This window comes from Chinchilla lanigera, unplaced genomic scaffold, assembly GCF_000276665.1.
Source record: "Chinchilla lanigera isolate Chin_1 unplaced genomic scaffold, ChiLan1.0 scaffold00149, whole genome shotgun sequence".
NCBI classification, from domain to species: domain Eukaryota; kingdom Metazoa; phylum Chordata; class Mammalia; order Rodentia; family Chinchillidae; genus Chinchilla; species Chinchilla lanigera.
Genome location: NW_004955550.1, coordinates 1912344 through 1921230, shown reverse-complemented (window position 1 = coordinate 1921230; position 8887 = coordinate 1912344).

Below are 8887 nucleotides of genomic sequence, written 5' to 3'. Positions count from 1 at the left end.
CCTTTGCAGCCCAGTGCAGTGTCTTTATGTGGTACAACCCTGAGCAGATTCCCTGCTTCCCTGTGAATGTGGCCGTGTCTGCTGGTCTGCAGCAGAGTCTCCCTCATTGCACAGGAAGAATTGAGGTTGTCATAGAGACTAAGAAGCCAGAGGAACTGTTCGCTTGTTGCATAACTGGAGCCACTGGCAAGGCTTAGTTGCGCCTGATTTTTTTTGTTTGTTTGTACAGGGAATGGAATCCAGGACCTTGTGATTGCCAGGCAGGCACTGTGCTGCTGAGTCACATCCCTGGCCCCTAGGCCTCTGTTCTGATGTTTCATTTATATTTCAAAGCTTGTGGACACTTTATTGTATTATTATAAATGGGTATTTATATCCATTAGAAAATATCCTTCAACTAACTTGAAGACCTTCGTTCCTTGAAGAAATCCTTCCCGTTATTTACCATTGTCTCTCTGTAAAAACTGGCTCCCTGACCTAAAAACTTTTTTGTTGTTGTACTCAGGGATGAACCTAGGGCCTTGCATGTGCTAGGCATGCACTCTACCTCTGAGCTACATCCCCACTGCCCAAAAGTCTTTGAGAAAGTGTTTATTCGAATGCTGTGCTTCAGAAGTTCATGTGACTGTGTGCCTGCTCTGCTCTTGACAGACTGCCTCTTGGCTGCTTTCAAACTGGGTAAATTTGGTCAAGTTGCTGAATTTTTCTGAATCAGTGGCATCTCATCTTTTAATAGGCTCCAGATACTTATTTATATCGATAGTTATACTGCCTTAACTCATTCCTCATGTTTTTGTTTGTTTTCTTTTCTTTAATAATCTTTGGCTGGGCATGGTGGTGCACGCTTGTAATCCCAGCACTCAGGAGGCTGAGGCAGGAAGATTGCTGTGAGTTCCAGGCCAGCCTGGACTACAAAGTGAGCTCAAGGCCAGCCTGAACTGCATAGTGAAGTTTTTAACCTATTTAAACCTATATCTTTGTATATCTATCTTATTTATATTTCCAATATGTCTATACTTTTTTTTATTTTTAAAGATTAAGAATAAAGACACATTAACAAACAAACAGACATAAACAAAACAACACCCAAACAATAGAAGCAATACAGAGTTTCAGACAAGGTGACAGGAAATTAACAACAGTTATTGTATTACATATTGTTATCTTCATTTAAAAAAAAATAAAAGAATGAAAGCATATTAACAAACACACATACATTTACAAAATAACACAAGAACAATACAAGCAATACTAAAATTCAGACAAGGTGATAGGAAATTAACAAAGATTGTTGTATTATTTGTTATGGTTGATACATTGTGTCAACTTGGGGAGTCTACAGGTTTGGCTAAGTGACTCAGTGGGGAGCTAGGGTGCTTATTTTGTACACATCCTGAGCATGTGGAAGAGGTAGGCAGGCATGGAGATTATGTGAGTGCTACACTCCCCCTGGGTGGGGGCAGCCTGCTTACAATATAAGGGAGGAAAGGAGACTTGCTCTCTCTGCCCCTCCTCTCTTTTGCTCTTGTTGCTTTGCTCTTCACCACCTCTGCCATGTGCCACCCTGCCTTGGAGCCAGCCCAATATGGACTGAAACCTCTATGAACTGTAAGCTAAATAAACCTTTCTTTTCTTAATTTTGGATGTCAGGTATTTTGTCCTAGCAATGAGAGAAAAGTAACGAAGACAATATTGATTTCTTCAAAGTGGTTTCTCAGGAAAACGAATATAGACACATAAGACTGGTCAAATAATTAATCATTAACTGTTCCTTTCAGTAAAGCAAGAGAAGTCAGTAGTACAGCTATGTTAGCTATACTATTATGTATGCATTTATAGTACAATGATTAAACATAAAATGCAAATGTTCATAATCTAGGGACAATATTTTCAGTCCACATGGAGATGTTTTTGCTTTATGTTAGATAGGATACTTATTCACCTTTTTTTTTTTTTTTGGTACTGGGAATTGAACTCAGGACCTTGCACTTGCCAGGCATGTGCTTATACCACTGAGCCATGACCCCGGCCTGTATTCTTCTTTTTGATATTCAGTTTAAAAACATTTTTGTATGCTGAAATGAATCCTTTATTGATTAAATGTGTTGCAAATATTTTCACCTAATTTGGCTGTTAAAAATGTCATTGTGGGGCTGGGGATTTAGCTCAGCGGCACAGTGCCTGCCTGGCAAGTGCAAGGTCGTGAGTTCAATTTCTGGTACCAGGAAAAAAAAAAACAAAAAAAAATTTAAAAAAGAAGTCATTGTATTAGCCAAGAGCTTTCCAGTGAAACAAATAGATAGAATATATATCAATATATGAGGATGTTTCTCCTCAGTACTGCAAGAAAATTTATTTATTTATTTATTCATTCATTCATTCATTCATTCTAAGGAGCAACAGAGGTTAAGAGTAGGGAAAGTTACTGGAGAAAAGGAATGGGGAATCTGGCTGGGGAATGAGGAATAGGAATAGTTCCTGAGAGACAGGAGGGGTCTTCTGGGATGTGGAGCCATTCTGCTGGGCCAGTTTTTAAAGTGTTTCCTCCAGATGCTGCATTAACAATGGTTATTTTCTTTGAAGTCCTTCTTTTATTTTATAAGCTGGCATCATTTCTTATCCTTTTAGTACTCAGTGTTCTAGTCCTTCAATAAGTCCCGTATTAACAATATGAAAGCCATCATTTATGATTATCAAAATCACCTTCTTTCAGAATCATATAATCCTGGCCACTTTACCATTGATTAGTGAAAAAAAAAATTGGAACCTCACCATCAATGTTAAAAATTCTTTGGGCTGGGTATGGTGGCACACGCCTGTAAACCTAGCACTCTGAAGGCTGAGGCAGGAAGATCATTGCAAGTTCAAGGGCAGTCTGGGCTACATAGTGAGACCTTGTCTCAAAAAAAAAAAAAAAAATTCTGAGCTGGTACTATAGCTCACTGGGAGAGCCCTGGGCTTTGAGTTTAATCCCTAGCACCATACAAAACAAAACAAAACAAAACAAAAAAACCTTTATATCTATCTGTCTATCTATCTATCTATCATCTATCTATGTATCATCTATCTTTCTTCCTTTCTTTCTATCTATATATTATCAGTCATCTTTGATATTCTCTTCTTCCAGCTTGCTACAGACTCTGAAGGTACATTTTTTGGAGATCAAACATTTTTTCATATGACATCAAAATGTCATATGAAGTTAGGCTAGGCAGGTACTGCAGTGTCTTTCGTCTCTGTGCTTCTAGTGTTGACAACGGCATATTAGCACCGTTCCTGCTAACCTCCTTTTGAAAACCTTCCCCATCTATGCCTCTATTTAATGCTACTAGATTACTCTTCAGGAAAGAGGTTTGTTTGTTGTTTGTTTGTTTGAGACAGGGTCTTGTTATGTAGTTTGGGCTGACCTTGAACTCACTACATAGCCCAGGGTGCTTTGAATTTGCAACAATTCTCCTGCTCCAGTGCTGGGGTTATACGTGTGTTCCATTATGCCCAGTTTTAAAAAGGTTTTTTGACACCAAGTATGGGGATGGATGCCTGTTATCCTAGCAATTGTGAGTCTAAGGCAGGGGGATTACAAGTTTGAAGCTAGCCTGAGTTATTGCCTAGCTCAAAAAAAAAAAAAAGCATTTTTTACATATCTTTACATATCCTTAATCTTAGGATACTCTAGTCACATGGTTGAATTAATGAATCACATTTTTGGGAAAGTACATGGCATAAACATTACTTTTGATGAAAATTTCAGCAGGAGGGATGAGCAGAACACTTGTCAAGGAGTAACAAAATCACCTGGACATGGTAGTGCTCGCCTATAATCCCAGCACGCTGCAGGCTGAGGCAGGAGGATTGCTTCAAGTTTGAGGCCAGCCTGGGCTACAAAGTGAGTTCAAGGCTGGCCTGAACTACATAGTGAAACTCTGTCTCAAAATACCAAAAAAAGAAAAAAAGAAAGAAAGGAAAAAGGAGTAACAAAATCTTTCAATTCCCATTTGCTTCAGTGACCATTAGCCACTGGTACAAAATATTTGTGAAACCAATTAGAAAAGATGTCTCTGGTGATACATGCAGTTCATCCTTTATAATGAACCATTAAAAACATTTTCCTTTAAAACAATGATGTCACAAGCTTTGCCTATCACAGCAAGTTTACCTTTATCCATACCTGCCGCTTTAGCATATCCATCAATCATCTGTCCTCGGCATCCTTAATTTCTGCAGGGGCTGTCTCAGCTGCTATGGCCAATGTCTTTCTGGGACAATAACAGCAAAACAGTGATGTCTCATCAGTATTATAGGCTTGTTCTGATATCAGATTCCCATCAGCAATGAACTTGGCAAATTTTTAATAAATTTCTCCACTGCTTTGTGATCAGCAGATGCTTTATCACCACAAATTTTTAAAAATTTAATACCATGTCTTTTCTTTTTGGTGGTACTAGGGATCAAATCCCAGACCTCACAAAGGCTAACCAACTGTTCTACCTTTGAGCTATACCCCTGCGTGTCTTTTCCTAAATTTCTGCAAATTGCCTCTTGTTTATTCCCAGTTCTCTTCATTTTTTTCAATTCCTTGCTATGACTTTGTTATATGATTGGCCTACCAAACAACTTATGTTTACTGCACCACTGGTAGATCCACTCTTCCAATGCATAATTAAGATCTTCACACTTAGCTGGATGCAGTGGTGCTTGCCTAAATCTCAGCTACAGGCTGAGGCACAAGAATTGCAAGTTCAAAGCCAACCTGGGCAATTTAATAAATCCATAGCTCAAATTATAAATAAAAAGTTCTGGGGACATAGCTAAATGGTAAAATGGTAGTGTTAGATTGCCAGTACCACAATGACAATATGAAAATATCCATTTTTAGCTTTATGCATAATTTTCAATTTTTCATTAGCTTCTGTTCATCACGTTGAGCACAGAACATCAACAGTTTATCCTGAGGGCCTCACAAGAAGCAGCAGGACTCCACCCTTTGCAGCCTCAAAATTGCAAAGGTGAAAGACTTTGAGAAGAGAGCCCCCGGCACTGTGTTTAAGAATGGTGGCAGTTTGGGGGATTGATTCCTCTGAGTTGGGTGGGTAGCGTAAGTAATAAGGTCCTTTTTATCAAAGGATATAAACAGGAGTGCCTCCATCTAAAACTCTAGTTTTCCTAGGCTGCCCCTTTCCCACCATTACGTCAGAGTTTTGGGAAATGTCTGGTCAGTTTAGATTCCAGGAACAAACTGACCACCGAAGATAATTTACCAACGCCAAGAATTTTCAGTTCTCCATATCCCCATTTTCCCCTCCTCTAGCAACCCTGCTCAGAAACCCTTCTGGCTCTCCCTTTGCTCTGTTTCAACTAGCCAATTGGAACAGATTGTGAACCTTCAAATCAGCCAATAGGGAGAAGGTCAGATGCTTCTCATACATTAGGAAATAAAAGGAGCCTGCTGCTGCACCTCTGCATACCTGCTGCCTCATGCTAGATTATGTTTGTGCTCTTCTGCAGAAGTAAAAAGCTTTGCTGAGATTTCATGGTGCCTGAGTGCTTTATTATCTGCAAAGACAAATTGAATTTGGGGATGTATTTACAACAGTAGTGCTAAGCAATCCAGATTCTTGACCCCTATAGCCAAGACAGAAGGAAGTCTGGCCACTGCTCCAGCTGGCAGCAGACCTTAGCATCATCCACATGGGCTTAGAGCTAAGAGTTTGCCTAAAATCTCAGAGGAGAATTTGGACTTGGGCTTTTCTTTAATGCTGAAACTGTTAGGACTTTGGCAACTCTTAGAAACAGACCAAGTGCATTTTGCATAAAGGAGTATGCATGAGTCTTTTAGGGGACAAGGGCAGAATGTTATGGCTTATATTTAGATGTATCTCCAAAGCTTCATGTGTTCATAATTGGGGATTTGGCAAGGTAATTGGATCATGGGTGTGTGGACTAGTCCACTGATAGTCTTAGCATAGTGGGTGTGGATGGTGAGTTTATTGAAGAGGGAATATCCACCGTGGGTGTGGGTGGTACCAATCAATAGGCACGTAGCCTGGATAGATGTAAAAGAAAAAGAAAGAAGGCTCACCACTTCATGTCTGCCCTGCCATGGACTGTTTCTGCTCTGCCAGGCCCTTCTGCCATGCTACCCTGCCTCGGAGCCAGGTGACTATGGACTGAAGCCTCTATAAACTGTGAGCTAAAATAAATCTTTCTTCTTTTAACTTGTGGGTATTGGGTAGTGAGTCTTAGCAATGAGAAAATAACTAAGATAATTTATTGTTTGTTTCTTCATTAAGCTTTTCAAGCATTTTATTAGTAAAATCCTTTATCTAATAAAATTCTCTTTAAACTCATTAAACATCTTAGGAAACTGTTTATGTGTTTCTTCTTGGAGCTCTTCAAACATTTTGACCACTTGGTTTTTGAGTTCTTTGCCTGCAACTTTCTCTACTTGTCTGTGAAATCATCTTTTGAGGAGTTAAGGGTTTTTGGAGGCGTCTTGTTGCCTTGCTTTCTCGTATTTCAGGTTTTTTTTTAGACAGGGTCTTGCTATGTAGTTCAGGCTGGCCTTGAACTGAGTATGTAGCCCAGGGTGGCCTCACACTTGCAGCGATCCTCCTGCCTTAGCCTCCAGAGTGCTGGAGTTATAGGCATGCAGCCCCATGTCTCGCTAATTTCTCTTGTTTTTGTGCTGCAGGTTGAAGATTAGTGAAATACTCTGTCCCTCTTTAGTTAGCATCCCTCTCCTTATGATGTGTCCTTGGTTTGGGTATGCATTGGCATTTATAACCCTCTTCAATCTCCTCAGCGTGATATTTGAGGGTCTTCTTAGTACCCAATCTCCTTCTGGGGGCTTGTGTTTGCAGAGGGCAAGTTCCCTTGGGGTTCTGGGTTACTGTCCTAGATTGGTTCATTCCTTTCTTGATGTTGTCTTCAGTTTTTCTAATTTCATTAAGATTTTGAGTTTTGCTGTCATCTCTTTCTTTTTTTTTGTTTTTTGTTTTTTGTTTTTTGTTTTTGTTTTTCTCCGGTACTGGGAACCGAACTCACGACCTTGTGCTTGCCAGGCAAGCACTTTGCCGCTGAGCTAAATCCCCAGCCCCATGTCATCTCTTTCTTGATTCCCAGAGCTCTTATTGCTTTTCTCTTTGCTAAATTATTCTTTACTAGTTGTCTGGGTTCCAGATCCTGGAGAGGCTGTGCCATGCTGTGAGTCTTCACTCCACCCTTTTCTTTAATTTTCCAGGAATTTATGTCTTTCTTAGATTGAGTCTCCCATCCATATGTATTCTATTTATAATTTATCCATGCATTTTCATGTCATTGTTAACATTTCATAATTTTGTTAATACATTTTGACTATCAAGGGAAGATGTTTGCTACTTTTGCATAGAAGTAAAATTGTCTTCTGTATATTGCTTTTTTCTGGCCCCAAAACACTTTGAAACTTTATTTGTTAATGTCCAATTTTATATATAGGATGGGATGCCTTAGTTCAGTTGGGCAGCTATAGCAAAATATCATAAATTTATAGCTTATAATCAACAGCATTTTTCCCTCACTGCTCTGGAGGCTGGGAAGTTTGTTAGGGTTTATCTTGGAGCCAGTCAAGCATACATGGACTGAAACCACGAGCCAAAATAAACCTTTCCTACCTGGGCATGGTGGCACACACCTGTAATCCCAGCACTCGGGAGGCTGAAGCAGGAGGATCATTAGGAGTTTGAGACCAGCCTGTGGTACAAAGTGAGCTCAAGGCCAGCCTGAACTGCATAGCGAGACCCTGTCTCAAAAAGACAAAAATAAATAAATAAATAAACCTTTCCTTAAATTGTGGATGTTTTGTACCACTCATAGGAAAGCTGACTAATACAAAGTTAAATATCAAGGTGCTAGCAAATTTGGTATCTGGTGAAGATTGACTTTCTGGTTCATAGGTGGTATCTTCCAGCTGTGTCCTCAAACAGTGCAAGGCAGAATGATTTTAAGCTCCCTACAAGGAAATTAATCCCATTTATGAGGTTCCTACTCAAGACATAGTTTCTTTCCAATGGTTCTGGCTCCTAATACCATTACCTTGGAGATTTGGTTTCAACATTTAAATTGGGGGAGGGGGCACAAACATTCGGGCACTATATAATCGGTAAGGGAATAATTCAAAAGGAAGAAATAACAATTATTAACATATACGCACCAAACAACAGTGTGCCCAAATTAATAAGACAAACGTTACTAGACACAGAATACCATAAAAACATAAAACATAAATGTAATTGTACTAGGGGGACCCTAGTACCATATGATCACAAATAGATGGAACAACTAGACAAAAAATCAACAAAGAAATATCAGAGTTGAATAAAACCTTTGAACAAATAGATTTAGTAGATATCTACAGAGTGTTCCAACCAATAACAGCATTCATTCTTTGTTTTGAATGCTCTCCAAAATATACCACATACAAGCCAATAAAGCAAGCTTAAGTAAATTATACCAATTGAAATTATACCATACATATTATTAGATCATAGCACAATGAAATTAAAAATTAATGACAAAAGAAAACACTGAAATTATGAAAATGCATAAAATCTAAACATTATACTCTTTTTTAAACATTATACTCTTTGTTTTTTTTTTTGTTTTTCTTCCGGTACCAGGAATTGAACTTACGACCTTGCGCTTGCCAGGCAGGTGTTGTGCCGCTGAGCTAAATCCCCAGCCCCCTCTTTGTTTTTTTTTGTTTTTGGTACTGGGAATCAAACTCAGGACCTTGCGCATGCCAGGCAGGTGCTTGTGCCACTGAGCCATATCCTCGGCCTTAAACATTATACTCTTAAACAATGAGTTACAGAAGAAGTTGAAGAAGAAATAAAACCATTTCTAGAACTAA